This window comes from Sapajus apella, unplaced genomic scaffold, assembly GCF_009761245.1.
Source record: "Sapajus apella isolate SASKATOON/1434 unplaced genomic scaffold, GSC_monkey_1.0 scaffold6, whole genome shotgun sequence".
Lineage (NCBI taxonomy): Eukaryota > Metazoa > Chordata > Mammalia > Primates > Cebidae > Sapajus > Sapajus apella.
In genome coordinates, this window is record NW_022436946.1 from 67,000,114 (window position 1) to 67,017,382 (window position 17,269).

General features: G+C 37.8%; 1 long non-coding RNA gene across 1 annotated transcript; it reads left to right on the top strand.

Annotated features, from left to right (window-relative positions):
* Positions 1 to 1,453: 1,453 nt before the first annotated feature.
* Positions 1,454 to 2,357, top strand: LOC116549083. Its single transcript, XR_004267705.1, has 2 exons — positions 1,454 to 1,621; positions 1,967 to 2,357. It is a non-coding gene; the product is annotated as an uncharacterized LOC116549083 (long non-coding RNA).
* The last annotated feature ends 14,912 nt before the right edge of the window (positions 2,358 to 17,269 follow it).

The window sequence follows — 17,269 nt, forward strand, 5'->3', positions numbered from 1 at the left end:
TAATGACAATTTGAACACAATTCACTTCTTCTCTGTGAAGGAGAACAAAGCAGAGATTATTGGCTTTGACAAGACAAAAGTGGTTAGAAGATTAATCAGTCACTCTTTGAGACTCCCCATCACCCACAGAAAATAAAGTCCAGGAGCTGTCCTAGGAATTGGACAGCTCTTCACACAGCCTCCTAAGACCATCCATACATCATGTCTTCAGGGCAGTGATTTTGTTATTGCTGTTTGTCTTGCTTTCTTTCCTTATAAAACACTATAAAGAGATATGTGTATTTGAGGTATTAAAAGGTAGGATGGCTTGCTGAAGCCTCAGATGCCACCTGAATTCCTTCACTGCCATCTCTGGGGTTTCTGCAGCTGTATCTTCTGACCCTGGCGACTGCTTCCTGGCCAGGAGACCCTGGTCACAAACTTGTGTCACCAGAGTCAAATCAGCCCTGTGGATCTCAGCTGAGTTCTAATCTTTTGCACCCATTCTGATGTTGGTGTCTTATAAACTGGCTCTCATACACACCTCTATGCTATTACCTGAATTCTCAATCTGTTACGTAGCTTTAGGGCTTGGCTGAATTATGCTGCCCTAAGCCAGACTTCTCATGGTTGAGTCCTGCTACCTCATAGCAGCCTCTATTCCTGGTAGGGTCTACCTGCCTGATGGAGGGGCACACGGCCACTGATGGCTACATCTGCTGCCATGTGCCCAACTGTTTGGTCTTTTACCCATTATAGCCTGATTCTCAGTCCTGCTACACATGACTCACAAGAGAGCTTTTAAGGAATACTTATGCTGGGGCCCCATGCCTAAGAATTCGGAGTCAGTTGGTCTCATGTGATATTGATATTTTTAAATTCAAGGTTCTTGTTATGATCTGAGCTGTTTAGGGTGTTACCGCATAACATCCCTAAAATTCATATATTGAAGTCCTAAACCCCAGTGCCTCAGAATGTGACTGTATTTGGAGATTGCATATTTAAAGAGATAATAAATTAGAATTAGAGGTTATTAGGGTAGGCCTTAATTTGACTGATGTCCTTATAAGAAGAAGAAATGAGAACACAGAGACAGATACACAGAAGAAAGATCATGTGAAAACTGTGAGAAGACGGCTATCTAAAAACCAAGAAGAGAGGCCTCAGTAGAAACCCACCCTGTGAACACTTTGATCTCAGACTCCTATTCTCCAGAACCATGAAAAAATAATTTTCATTTAAGCTTCCCAGTTTGTGGTATTTGTCATGGCAGCCCTAGCAAACTAATATAGTCCTTAAGTAGATTCAAAAGCAGCCAGGAGTGGGGACCGCTAATCTAGTGGTTCTCAATCATCAAGTTACTTGGAGGGTTTGTTAAAGCACACATTATTGGATCCCACCCTCGAGGGGTCTGGCTCAGTATATATTCTGGCCTGACAATTTGCATTTCTATCAAGTTCCCAGTGATGCTGACATAGCTGGTACTAGGACCATATTTGCAAACCACTGCACTAACTTATTCTGTGTTTTGGTTGGTTTTTGAGTCTCCAGCTTCCCCTCTCAACTCCCAGCCACTTTATGGAACACCCTCAGTGCCCAGGGGTCTCTTGTCCTTGGCCCTGGTTCTCCCTGGGCTGACTAGGTAAGCTACTCTTGATTCATACACATATTTCCTTAGAAACATGGAAAATGTTTAATGAAAAAAACATGTCTGGGAAGAGTTACGATCTCAATACTCCTGTATATGTGTTTGTGAATTTATGTATCTTTCCACAAAGAGTTTCAGGCAACTACTAAAACTTGGATGAACTGGGTCACTGCACATCTGAAGACGTGAATAAATGTTTCAATTTTAATACATTAATATTAAATGCATTTTATAGTTTCTGTGGGATTAATACTAAGTATTAAAATATTTTTTATCAGTTTATTAACATTTGCTTTGAAGAGCCAAAAGAATAATAATATTGCTGTTTCATATTTGCAGAGACTTTGCAATGTGCCAGTAAGAGGATATATATGAGATCCTTACTCATGTGCTTGTCTGTTGTGAAGCTAATCACACTGGACTTTTAAGCCCATTCTTCCTGACATCCAGTCTTTGACTCTGAATTAGCTGAGGCATGAGAACTTCACTGCAGGAAGATCCTGCCCCTTGCTTGCTCCTAAACGTGCCTTTAAAGTTCAATTTGACCAATCCACCATTGCAAGCGCTCTAGAGGAGAAGACAGCCTTGCTGTGTCCAATCCACTTTAGTTTATACATTTCTTGTCAGTCACATTTATGCTCCCACTGAATAGGACAGTGTGAACCATGGATTAAGTATGCAATAAATGGTTGTTGAATAAATCAGATAATTAAATGCATTCTGCACAGAATATGCTATTTCTGACCTTTGTGCCTTTGTGTATGCTCTTACTTCTCCTAGGCTGCTTGACCCTATTCTTTACCTAACTTGGATTTCAAGGTTTTGTTGAAAAATTTACTCTGAACTGAATTTAGGCCCTAGCATTGTCCATAACTGTGCTCCTTCTCGCCTTTGCTTTGAAATTCAGTGGCTGTTGATTTAGTAATGCTGTCAATAAGACAGGATCCTATCAATAAGATCAATCTTTAGGAGCCCTGTGTAAAGTGCAGTCACATGGGTAATCTCATTTTATCTTCACAAGAGTTACCTTGTTGGTGGGGAAACTTTTAAGGGCTACACTTTTCTGCCTCACCTAAAACCAGGTAAATGAGAACATCCAGAGATGAATGCTGCAAATTATCATCTTCCAAATGTCTTTGTGATTTTAACGTGCAACCAAGATTCAGAGTCAAATGGTCCACATCTATGGCACCGAACATCAAACATAAGTCTTCTTTGGATGAAATGAGCTCTTACAGTCTGAAAGAGACTTAAAAATAGTTTGGAAAGTTCTCCTCCAATTTTGTTCTCTCTGCTCCGTTTTCATTTTTGTTTCGTTTCCACTCCTCCAGGTTTCAGCTCTTCTCCACAGCTTGGAATCCAGTTCCTCCACCTGTTTCCTAGACTAAAACAATTTTGGTCTCCTCTCACTTCCCCCTATTTGCTTCCCCAATTGCCACGAGCTCAGCAAAACAGAAATAAAAACCATTCTCCAACCAGCTCTTGGGGTATCCCAGTCCATCCCAGCACTAGTATTTTAACTACCTTTTCAAAGAGAATAAGTCACTTGAGAGAAAGTCTCAGCATGTCTTTTTAATCTTTGGTTACAGTCATTCAACGAATGCAAGCCCATTATTTTTCCAGCAATAAGTCACAAGGCATAGATGATGCAGGGATTTGTAAATTGGGTTAAATATTTTGTAGTTTCCTTATTGGGGGCCATTGAAATGTTCTATACTGGGGAGTTACAGGTTGAGAAAAGTATTTGCAAAAGATAACAAGGACTGCAAATAAATTCAAGGGAACTAAGAGTTAGGAGACTATTAGAGACAAAGATTGGAGTTGTGAAGAAACAAATGGGAAAATATTTCAGAGATAGCATTTATAAGGCAGCTTAAAATGATACAATACCCCATTCTTTGTGTTGTTGCATTTCCTCATGAGGGAATTAGATGTCACTGTGCAGGGGATTTCCACAATTTATGTTATGAAATAAGAGTATTTTTATATCTTCTTAGTACAATTTATCACTTCTCAGCCTTGCTTTCCTTTTAAAATTAAACATAAACTTGGCTCTTAAACAAAGAATGGGAGTAGGGAGCCAAGGGTAATTAAATATAAACTTCTGGATTTCTCTTCTTGATCAACATTGGTTTCTGATGTATGCGTTCTGCAAACAGAAAAATGTTTTATATCCAACAAACAGAAGTTTTAAGTCAGCTGGAAGCAAAGACAAAAAAAAAAATAACATGTCTCATCTCTTTAATCTGTTGCTTTGTGCACATCTCTGCATATGTTCACTATAATTTCAGATCTTAAAAGTCATTAAATCAATTGACACCTGAAAGTTACAATGTAGTGGAACATCTAGAGGCTGTACCCACATTTCATGCATAGATTACTGCTCAGGGTCCACTAAACTTCCTGGCATTCAATGCCTTTTCCAGGACATCTTAGAGGAGTTCACAGAGAGCCCCATGTAGCCATTGTTAGGGTGACCATGTTACAATATGCCTAGCACAGTCCTAATTTATACCCCTGACCATGGCCTAGTTTTAACCTTGTTCCTGTCATTTTCAAAAGTGTCCTGATGTAGACTATGAATCATTCGATCATCCTAGCTGTGAAGGTTAGAACAAATGTTTGTGCTGTGAATGGGACAAGGTTCTCTAAAATAAGACAGTTCACATTTCCTTTCCTTCATCACTCTCTGAGTAACTGAGATTTGAGAGGCAGGATCATGGACTTCAGGGAGTTGGAATTGGGGATGACCAAAGGAAAGGAAGCTGAGGTAGTAAGGGAAGATTAGAGTTCAAAAACTAGATTTCTCAAAAGCTCATCATACATGATAGGAGATATAAAAGAGCTAATGAAGTTTACTATTAATAACATACATAGATGGTAAATTGGATAAAAAGCCAAAACCCATCGGTGTGCTGTATCTGGGAAACCCATTACAAATCCAAGGATACACAAAGGCTCAACATAAAGGGATGGAGGAGGATTTACCAAGCAAATGGAGAGCAAAAAAAAAGCAGGAGTTGCAATTCTCATCTCTGATAAAATGGACTTTAAACCAAAAAAGATCAAAAGAGACAAAGAAGGACATTACATAATGGTAAAAGGATCAATGCAACAAGAGGAGCTAACGATCCTAAATATATATTCACCCAATACAGGAGCACCCAGATACATAAGGCAAGTTCTTAATGACTTACAAAGAGACTTAGACTCCCACACAATAATAGTGGGAGACTTTTACACTCCATTGTCAATATTAGACAGATCAACCAGACAGAAAATTAACAAAGATATCCAGGACTTGAACTCAGACCTGGAACAAGCAAACCTAATAGACATTTACAGAATTCTCCACCCCAAATCCACAGAATATACATTCTTCTCAGCACCACATCGTACCTACCCTAAAACTGACCACATAATTGGAAGTAAATCACTCCTCAGCAAATGCAAAAGAATGGAAATCAAAGATCGGATGGTTGTAGATGTGTTGTGTTGCCTCCGAGGCCTCTGTTCTGTTCCATTGGTCTATATCTCTGTTTTGGTACCAGTTCCATGCTGTTTTGATTACTGTAGACTTGTAGTATAGTTTGAAGTCCGGTAGTGTGATGCCTCCTGCTTTGTTCTTTTTGCTTAGAATTGATTTGGCTATGCGGGCTCTCTTTTGGTTCCATATGAAGGTTAAGGTGGTTTTTTCCAGTTCTGTGAAGAAGGTCAATGGTAGCTTGCTAGAAATAGCATTGAATCTGTAAATTACTTTGGGCAGTATAGCCATTTTCACGATATTGATTCTTCCTAACCATGAACATGGAATGTTTCTCCATCTGTTTGTGTCCTCTCTTATTTTGTTGAGCAGTGGCTTTAACAAACCAGAAAAAAAACATAAGCAATGGGGAAAAATTCCCTGTTTAATAAGTGGTGTTGGGAAAACTGGCTAGCCATGTGCAGAAAGCAGAAACTGGACACCTTCCTGACGCCTTACACTAAAATTAACTCCAGATGGATTAAAGACTTAAACATAAGACCTAACACCATAAAAACCCTAGAAGAAAATCTAGTCAAAACCATTCAGGACATAGGCATAGGCAAGGACTTCATGACCAAAACACTAAAAGCATTGGCAACAAAAGCCAAAATAGACAAATGGGACCTAATCAAATTCCACAGCTTCTGCATGGCAAAAGAAACAGTCATTAGAGTGAATCAGCAACCAACAGAACGGGAAAAAATTTTTGCAGTTTACCCATCTGACAAAGGGCTGATATCCAGAACATACAATGAACTAAAACAGATCTACAAGAAAAAAAAACAAACAAGCCCATTCAAAAGTGGGTGAAGGATATGAACAGACACTTTACAAAAGACATACATGAGGCCAACAAACATATGAAAAAATGCTCATCATCACTGGTCATTAGAGAAATGCAAATCAAAACTACATTGAGATACCATTTCACACCAGTTAGAATGGCACTCATTAAAAAATCTGGAGACAACATATGCTGGAGAGGATGTGGAGAAATAGGAACACTTTTACACTGTTGGTGGGAGTGTAAATTAGTTCAACCATTGTGGAAGACAGTGTGGCAATTCCTTAAGGACCTAGAAATAGAAATTCCATTTGACCCAGCAATCCTATTACTGGGTATATATCCAAAGGATTATAAATCGTTCTACTATGAGGACACATGCACACGAATGTTCATGGCAGCCATGTTTACAATAGCAAAGACCTGGAACCAACCCAAATGCCCATCGATGATAGGCTGGACAGGGAAAATGTGGTACATATACACCATGGAATATTATGCAGCCATCAAAAATGATGAGTTCGTGTCCTTTGTAGGGACATGGATGAACCTGAAAACCATCATTCTCAGCAAACTTACACAAGAGCAGAAAATCAAACACCGCCTGTTCTCACTCATAGGTGGGTGTTGAACAATGAGAACACATGGACACAGGGAGGGGAGCACTACACACTGGGGTCTGTTGGGGGGAAATGGGGGAGGGACAGTAGGGGGTGGGGAGCTGGGGAGAGATAGCATGGGGAGAAAGGCAGCAAATCACACTGCCATGTGTTTACCTATGCAACGATCCTGCATGTTCTTCACATGTACCCCAAAACCTAAAATGCAATAAAAAAAAAAAAAAAAAAACGGAAATCATAACAAACAGTCTCTCAGACCACAGTGCAATAAAGTTAGAACTCAGAATTCAGAAACTAACTCAGAACCACACAGCTTCATGGAAACTGAACAACTAGCACTTGAATGTTGACTGGATAAACAATGAAATGAAGGCAGAAAAAAAGATGTTCTTTGAAACCAACAGGAACGAAGACACAACATACCAGAATCTAGGGGACACATTTAAAGCAGTGTCTAGAGGAAAATATATAGCAATAAATGCCCACTTGAGAAGCAAGGAGAGATATAAAATCGACACCCTATCATCAAAATTGAAAGAGCTAGAGGAACAAGATAAAAAAAACTCAAAACCTAGCAGAAGAGAAGAAATAGCTAAGATTAGAGCAGAACTGAAGGAGATAGAGACACACAAAAAAAACCTTCAAAAAATTAATAAATCCAGGAGCTGGTTTTTCAAAAAGATCAACAAAATAGACCACTAACCAGATTAATAAAAAAGAAAAGAGAGAATAATCAAATAGATGCAATAAAAGGGGATATCAGCACACAATAAAGGGGATCTCATCACAGATTCCACAGAAATACAAACCATCATCAGAGATTATTACAAATCACTCTATGCACATAAACTAGTAAACCTGGAAGAAATGGATAAATTCCTGGACACTTGCATCCTCCCAAGCCTAAACCAGGAAGAAGTCGAAACGCTGAATAGACCAATAACAAGATCTGAAGTTGAGGCAGCAATTAAGAGTCTACCACCCCAAAAAAAGCACAAGTCCAGATGGGATCACAGCCGAATTCTACCAGACATACAAAGTACCATTCCTTCTGAAACTATTCCAAACAATCCAAAAAGAGGGAATGCTTCCCAAATCATGTTATGAGACCAACATCATCCTGATACCAAAACCTGGCAGAGACTCAGCAAGAAAAGAAAACTTCAGGCCAATATCCATGATGAACATAGATGCAAAAATCTTCAATAAAATACTGGCAAGCTGATTGCAACAGCACATCAAAAAGCTTATCCACAACGATCAAGTAGGCTTCATCCCGGGGATGCAAGGTTGGTTCAACATACGGTAGTCTATAAACATAATTCACCACATAAACAGAACCAAAGACAAAAACCACACGATTATCTCAATTAATGCAGAGGAGGCCTTTGACAAAATTCAACAGCCCTTTGTGCTAAAAACCCTCAATAAACTAGGTATTGACGGAACATATCTCAAAATAATAAAAGCTATTTATGACAGACCAACAGCCAATATCATACTGAATAGGCAAAAACTGGAAGCATTCCCTTTGAAATCTGGCACTAGACAAGGATGTCCTCTTTCAGCACTCCTATTCAATATAGTATTGGAAGTTCTAGCCAGAACAATCAGGCAAGAAAAAGAAATAAAGGGTATTCAAATAGGAAAGGAGGAAGTCAAATTGTCTGTGTTTGCAGACGACATGATTGTATATATAGAAGACCCCATTGTCTCAGTCCAAACTCTCCTGAAACTGATTAGCAACTTCAGCAAAGTCTCAGTATGCAAAATCAATGTGCAAAAATCACAAGCATTCCTATATACCAATAACAGACTTAAAGAGAGCCAAATCAAGAACAAACTTCCATTCACAATTGCTACAAAGAGAAGAAAATACCTAGAATACAACTAACAAAGTATGTAAAGGATCTCTTCAAGGAGAACTACAAACCACTGCTCAACAAACTAAGAGAGGACACAAACAGATGGAGAAACATTCCATGTTCATGGTTAGGAAGAATCAATATCGTGAAAATGGCTATACTGCCCAAAGTAATTTACAGATTCAATGCTATCCCCATCAAGCTAACAATGACCTTCTTCACAGAACTGGAAAAAACCACCTTAAACTTCGTATGGAACCAAAAGAGAGCCCACATAGCCAAGTCAATTCTAAGCAAAAAGAACAAAGCGGGAGGCATCACACTACTGGACTTCAAACTATACTACAAGGCTACAGTAATCAAAACAGCATGATACTGGTATCAAAACAGAGATATAGACCAATAGAACAAAACAGAGGCCTCAGAGGCAACACAACACACCTACAACTATCTGATCTTTGACAAACCTGACAAAAACAAGCAATGGGGAAAGGATTCCCTGTTTAATAAATGGTGTTGGGAAAACTGGCTAGCCATGTACAGAAAAGGGAAACTGGACCCCTTCCCGAAACCTTACACTAAAATTACCTCCAGATGGATTGAAACCTTAAACATAAGACCTAACACCATAAAAACCCTTGAAGAAAATCCAGGCAAAACCATTCAGGACATAGGCGTAGGGAAGGACTTCATGAACAAAACACCAAAAGCATTGGCAACAAAGGCCAAAATAGGCTATGGGACCTAATCAAACTCCACAGCTTCTGTACAGCAAAAGAAACAGTCATTAGAGTGAATCAGCAACCAACAGAATGGGAAAAATTTTTTTAGTCTACCCATCTGACAAAGGGCTGAAATCCAGAATCTACAAAGAACTAAAACAGATTTACAAGAAAAAAACAAGCCCATTCAGAAGTGGGCGAAGGATATGAACAGACACTTTACAAAAGAAGACATTTTTGAGGCCAACAAACATATGAAAAAATGCTCATCATCACTGGTCATTAGAGAAATGCAAATCTAAACTACATTGAGATACCATGTCATGCCAGTTAGATGGCAATCTTTAAAAAATCTGGAGACAACAGATGCTGGAGAGGATATGGAGAAATAGGAACACTTTTACACTGTTGGTGGGAATATAAATTAGTTCCACCATTGTGGAAGATAGTGTGGCGATTCCTCAAGGACCTAGAAATAGAAATTCCATTTGACCCAGCAATCCCATTACTGGGTATATATCCAAAGGATTATAAATCGTTCTACTATGAGGACACATGCACACGAATGTTCATTGCAGTCCTGTTTACAATAGTAAAGACCTGGAACCAACCCAAACGTCCACTGATGATAGACTAGACAGGGAAAATGTGGCACATATACACCATAGAATACTATGCAGCCATCAAAAATGATGAGTTCGTGTCCTTTGTAGGGACATGGAGGAACCTGGAAACTATCATTCTCAGCAAACTGAGACAAGAACAGAAAATCAAACACCATATGTTCTTACTCATAGGCAGGTGTTGAACAATGAGAACACATAGACACAGGGAGGGGAGCATCACACACTTGGGTCTGGTGAGGGAAATAGAGGAGGGACAGCAGGGGGTGTGGAGTTGGGGAGAAATAGCATGGGGAGAAATGCCAGACATAGGTGATGGGAGGAAGGCAGCAAATTACACTGCCACGTGTGTACCTATGCAACAATCTTGCATGTTCTTCACATGTACCCCAAAACGTAAAATGCAATAAAAATAATAACATACCAGTAGATCTGGGCAAAAATATTGAAATAGGACATTCCTCATGCTGAGAACTAATCTTAGCATCTCACTGGCAAACTGAGTTAGAAACCGCCTAAAATTCCAGTATATCAATGATAAAAATCAGGTCAAGTATCATGGCTCATGCATGTAATGCCAACACTTTGGAAAACTGAGGCAGGAGGATCATTTGATCCCAGGGGTTGGAGAGCAGTCTGGGCAACATAGCCAGATTCTATCTCTAAACGAAAATTAGCCAAGTGTGGTGGTATGCACTATGTCTCAGCTACTCAAGAAGCTGAGGTCGGAGGATCACTTGAGCCCAGGAGTTCTAAGGGGTCAATGACATGTCTGAAGGTGAGAAGTCCTGTGGACATGAAAGCCAAGTTGGGTGGAATCTAAGCAGGCAGGCAATGTGGGGAGAGGAAGGAACTGGTCTAAGAGTCAGTGAGCTGGATTTTATTCTCATGCCTCATCTGCTGGAGCTTATGACTGCAACAATCTTGAACAAGTGGATTAACCTCTCTGTGCCTTGATTTTCTGATCGGGGAAAGGAAGAGAATCAATCTTTATTTCACTATATCACTGACAAAAATACTGTTTTACTATATAAATGGTAATCTTATTTCAGTATTTTTTTTTCCTAGCCAGAAGCTTCTGAAAGAGAAGGAGCAAATCTGTGTCCCTCAATAATTTATGGAGCATTTTCTTAGACTAGTTTACCCCTGGGTAGACTGAAACTTATTACTGCTTGTCAAAAAGAAATTTCAAAGTTATGTTGGATGTATTTTTACCTTAAAATCCATTTGGATTCAGATGACATATGTACACACCTATACAAATAACGAAATTGATTTTATTTTTATTTTATTTTTAGAGATAGGATCTCACTGTATTGCCCAGGTTGGAGTGTAGTGTTGCAATCTTAGCTTACTGCAGCTGTGAACTCCTGGGCTCATCTGATCCTCCTACCTCAGCTTCTTGAGTAGATTCAACAACAGGTACATAGCACCATCTCCAGCTAATTTTTTTTTTTTTTTTTTTTCTGAGACAGGGTCTCTGTTGCCCAGGCTGCTCTCCAACTCCTAGCCTCAAGTGATTCTCCCACCTCAGCCTCCCGAAGTGCTGGGATTACGGGCATGAACCAATATGCCCGAGTTGATTTTATTTTTGTGGGTTCACAGATTCATCCATATGAGAAAAAAAAATCCTATTGACCATTTGAAAGTAGAAACCTAGATTCATATTTTGTTACATAAACAGACTTAACATTTGAGGAACTAACTAGTCTCAAATGCCAGAAGTCAGCAAAACAAGAAAAAATGTTGTTTATATTAAAAAGGAAAGCATAGCGGGTTTCTGAAATTAATCTGATGAAAGATGTTAATACTGATAGTCCAAAATTGGAGAATTTTTAGAAATGGAAAATAAGAAAATATTTCTTTTAACCCCATTTTCTAAGGTACTAGATCTTTTTACTCCTCTTCCTACTCATACTCCACAATATAGTGTCTTATGAACAAGAGCCTTGCTTCTCAAATGGAGTTTTGAAATTGTCCAGCAGCATGGACATTAACTGTAAGCTTGTTAGAAACACAGACTCTTAGAACTCACTCCAGAGCTCCTGGATCAGAATCCACATTTTAACAAATTCTCCAATGATTTTCAAGCACAGTCAAGTTTGAGGAGCACTGCATTGGAGAACATTTGGCTAGAAATAGAAGCGATCATAAAAATAACCTTGTCAAAGAGAGAAGTAAGTAAAATTAAACTGCCTTGTGCTTGCCACTAAAAGGAGAAATTACATTAATTCTCTTAGGACCTGTTTCTTTTTCTCCTGTGTATGTACTCCTAAGCATTTCCATCTTTCCTTACCACTTGCTTATAATACATTTCTCTTTTATATTATATATGATGCTAGCATGTAATTATGCTTAAACTGTGTAATTGCTATCACTTTGCAAAACGTCAAACTTCCTCTAATTTACTTCACTCTCAAGCCTACGATATGCTTTGTTTACACAGTCTCTATCTGTTTCCTTTTCTCTAAGACTCCTTCCCCCATTAAAGCAGACATAATACGAAATAGAAGAATGGTTTGGCTTGGGAATATACTAATTCTGGGAGTGCAGCCATGGAGCAGTGCCAGCCAGAATTGGATGAATGATACAAGGGGTACAGTGAGACCTGGGATCTTCATTATGAAAAGGAGGGGCATGTTTTAGTCATGGGTAATACAAAATTTTGCTGTGGCATAAACCATAGCTGCTGAGAATGTTTGTTTTAATCTCCTTTGAGCAAGGCTGAAACATGGCATTCTCTTGGTTGTTAGTGCTTTCCAGAAGAACCATCAATGGAAGGAGAGGCTTAGAAATTTCTTTTTCTTTTCTACTACATTTCCAGTTGTACATTATAAAGTTTCTTCCCTAGTAAAATTCAAATAAGGCAAAAGAGATGAAATAGTATGGTGACAGATTGGAAAGAACAAAAGCTTTAGAATCAGATAGACTTACTGGAGTCTGCATCCCACGTCTGTCACTTCACAAACTGGAAACTGGACCAAATTCTTGACCTCTTTGAACCGCAGATTTCTCATCCGTGAAACTTATTTGAAGAATGGTTTGAGAGAATGAAATGAGATATGTATTTACAGACTCTAGCACAGAACCTGATATTTAATCACTCAATTAATATTCATTATCTCCTTTTCTTCCTATTCTGAATCAGTGGGCAGGATTATTTTAATATGACTGGCTAAATAACCATTGAGAAATAGTCATTGCTGTGATTGGAAGCCAAACTGGTAAATGTGATCTGCACATAGAAGTGTTTTGAACAGATGCATGGGTATTGTTTGTGTGGGTTACACTGCTGTGCTGAGGGAACAGGACTGATTGATTTGAATAAACATTAAGATTGCTATGGTTCTACAATTTTTTTTCTGCAGTCTCCAAAAGGAGGGAAAGAACCATAGAAATACTCAAGTGTTTTCTAATATTAGGGCGGGATCCTTCCTTTCTACTGTTTCCCTTTTGGAGGCTATGCAGAAAGTATTTCTAAAAGGAAAATGTTACTGAAATACATACATGAATATCACTTTTCTATAAGTGTCATTACTGTCTCATATATTGAGGTATTAATTTAACATTTAACTACTTATTGTGCCAGAGTACTGAGTTAAATGTTAAGGGTTCGTGAGTCAACAAAAAAGCCAATTAATAAATAAATATAATTACAAATGTTGGTAAGGGTACCCAAAGAAGAAAAAGAATGTTATCACAATGTAATTCCTTCCTATAACCTTAGTCTTTCTATCTGGAATAAAGCAGTCCTTTTTCATCTCCTTTTTCTCTTTACACAAGTTTAGTTTATGTCCATGTATCTCTCACACTTTGTAAAATCACAGCTTTTAAGGCATGTTTTTCTTGGTATTTGAGATAAAATTTCATTCAGCTTCCTTAATTCTACTAAATCTCTTTTTAATTTTTCTTCTACAATTTGATTCTAATCACAAATTTGCATTATATGTGAATTTTCTATGAGAAAAGAGAAACAGACTAAATTCTAGCTACTTTATCCTTGTCTACAATAGTTCTACTAAATTGTTCATATTTAGAAAAGGTGAGAGCAGGACCATAATCCAGGGACAAAGAAGATTTTGTTTTTCTGTTTATAGCTAGCCCCATTCACAGGCAGTTTGTTTAACCAAGGTAAATAGGATGTCAGCTGGATCCTGAAGTAAGCATATGTAGATGGCAGAAAACATTGTGGTAGATGATGACTCAAATTGTCAATGCCTCTCTAGATCCATACCCTTTGACTTCCCAGACTCCCATTAAGAGGTGGGAGTTACTTTCCCATCTTTGAATCTGAGGTGTATTTGTGACTTATTTTAGCCAACAATTAGGAAGAAATGAGTTTTATGCCACTTCTAAACCCAGTCTTCAGGAGTCCTTGTGCTAATCTTGCCCATTGCCGTGAAAATGAGCTGTGGTATCCGGTTGGTGGGTGGATACATGTGGCTCATCTACCTCCATCACTTGAGAGAACAATCAGACTGTTGCCAAAGGTATGAGCAAAGCCATCCTAGACCAGCTAGTTGATTGTGAATGCATGAGTAAACCCAGTCAAACCTGGGTCAGATGAGCAGGACTACATAGCTGAATCATAAATTGAGAGCAATAAAAAATATTCTCAATTTTAAAATTCTGATTTTGAGGTGGTTTGTTTTGCAGAAATAACTGATTATAAATATTTGCTACTTGAAAAATTCTATGGTTTTCTAAGGTGATATCTATTTTTCCTTTTCACCATCTCATTTTTGTATGAATTCCATCCTTAGCAAAATTATTTTATCCTATGGTTGGTGAGAAAATCTGAAGGCAGAAGTGTGTAATGAATGTTTTATAAGAAAGCTTTTAGGAAAAAAGCATGTGTATGTGTACATATATGTATATGTATGTATGCATATATATATGTTTATTATAAATTGTATAGATAACATATTTATAAATTTATATGTAAAGTTTATAATGTAATATCAAGTATAGTAACATAATTTTATAAATAATAAAATATATACTACGTTTTATAAATTTCACATATCTAATTAATTCTTACAGTATACTTTTGTTATTTTTTGAACTCTTGTATGCATAACCAACTTATGATTGCAATGCTACCATGATTTCACAAATGATTATATCCCAGTAAATTTGTTGCCATTAAATCTTATACATGATTTACTGTCGAACTACTGCTAACTCTTGTGCCAAGTTACGTTCATTAAATTGAAATATCTTTTGGCTTTAATATTAGGCACAACACACTGTTAAGTTTGGCATTATTAACATTTTTCCATCATTTTCTTAGTCTAAACAATCAACAGAATGCTAAACCAAGTCTTGATTTGTAGTGTTGGCTCCTTTCTTTTGTGAAGCATTGCCATCATGACCAATTTCAAGCTACTAGGATGATGTCATTGAACACAGAGTTGGGAAGAGAAGCTCAGTAGTACACCATCACATAGTATTTCTGCCATGCTGATATAGTAGAGTTAAATAGCCTCAAGACCATAAGTAATATGAAAATATAGTAAAATAATGAAAAAGTGATGAGTTTGGGGTGCTTATAACTCTTATTTTTAATATAATTTATTGAATTATAAGTTCACATAATTTTTAGTGATTGGCATGTTTAACAATTGGCTTGTTAAATTTCTAAAAGTATTAAAATGACATTCTGGGATAGATGATTAAAAAATAATAAAAATATTAAATGAGCTGGCTTTAGCATACCCCTGCTCAAAGATGTTGGAAACACTCAATGGTTCTAGTTATAATTATAACTCCCATGCATTGAATGCTCACTAAATCTCAGATATTTTTCTAAGTACTTTAGTGAGGTGATCTGGAGGAATCGACAGGGAATATGGAAATCTAGATGATGTGAGCTTACATACAAAAGTGATATTCAGTGTTGATGGTGGAACAATGGTATGGGAAAACCTTGGTAATGGGAAGATTTTAATGTTGAGAAACTGAATGTGAAACAGAATCTGTAACCTCCTCCAGAGAGTTCCCAAAAGAAATAATATCAACGGCAACAAACTTGCCCTTTCATTGGAAGCAGTTCCAAAATTCTACACAGATGGGTTCAATGGCAACAGTATGGCTGGGAGATAAATTATGGACTCATCTGGAAGCTCACTTTGCATTACAAGTAATGTTTTTACTTCATATATGTTTAGGGTCAATATAAATAGTGATTTTCTAATGTAGTTTATATTCCTACTGCTTGAGTTTGAGAAAGGATCAACTTTCTAGAGATTATTATACTATTACATTGGTGTAGCTATAGGATCACTGATAGAAATTCCAGAGGCCAATCACTCATCTCCATCAACTACTTGGTGTCACTGGAACCAGAGTATGACTGCCTTCCCCATTTTAGGTATGTAATAAAACTAAGAAAACAGTATCCATGACATAAACTGATGGACACATTAGGTGTCTCCTTTCCCTTTTCATAGTCTTGGTTCCTGTGACTGAATCTTCACAGAAGACCCTGAAAAGCCAAAAGTTTCTCCAGACAGTGCAATGGGCATGCTACACTTGATCTTAGCCAAAAGGCTGAGAAGCAAGGCAATGGGCATGCTTTAGCATCCCAAAAATTGGCCTCGTGAATTGTTTTCAGGTACATTGCATGTCTCATCTTCTTTTAGTCTCATGTTGTTTCTCAATAATACTTTTGGTTGGTGTTGGGAAGAAAAAAAGGTGACAAAGATGCTCAGAAAACTCCAGAGCACCTGACACTATGATTCAGTCCCTAGTTTTAAATTGTTTTTTTGAGAGGCCTCAGGGAGCATGATTAGCCACAAGTGAGAGATACCAGTTAGTGTTGTCTGATGTGGGGAAATGTGTTAGCACATTACATTTAAAAACTCTTCAGCCGGGCGCGGTGGCTCACGCCTGTAATCCCAGCACTTTGGGAGGCCGAGGCGGGCGAATCACAAGATCAAGAGATTGAGACCATCCTGGCCAACATGGTGAAACCCTGTCTCTTATATTAAAAAAAAAAAAGAAAGAAAAAAAGAAACTATTCTAATTAATTTATGTATCGCTGTTGCACATGACTAAAATAGGACTCAGCAGTGAGATGTAGGAAATTTGGAAAATCAATCTACATAAAATTTTTGAGCTCCTACCACCAGAAGGATATCTGGGTAAGTGTTGTGATGAATAAAAACCTATGTAACATCATTATGCCTGCTTTTAGAAATGTTGCTGATTAATTGGGGAGAAAAGATGTGATCATGTGAAAAACAAAAAATAATAAAAATTAAAAATAAATAAGTAGCACAGAATAATTATTTTTGAGAATTGAAGAGATGGCTATGGATTAGAACTTGGGAATATCATTGAGGTGAGCTGAGAAGTGCTTTGAAGAATGAATTGGAATTTCATAAGATTAGATAAAGATGCAGGGTATGGGTTGTGTGTACGTAAAGTACACAAAGAGAATTTGGCACCAGGGTGAATATAAGAAAGTTTGAACTTTATCCTGTAAGCAGTGGACAGCC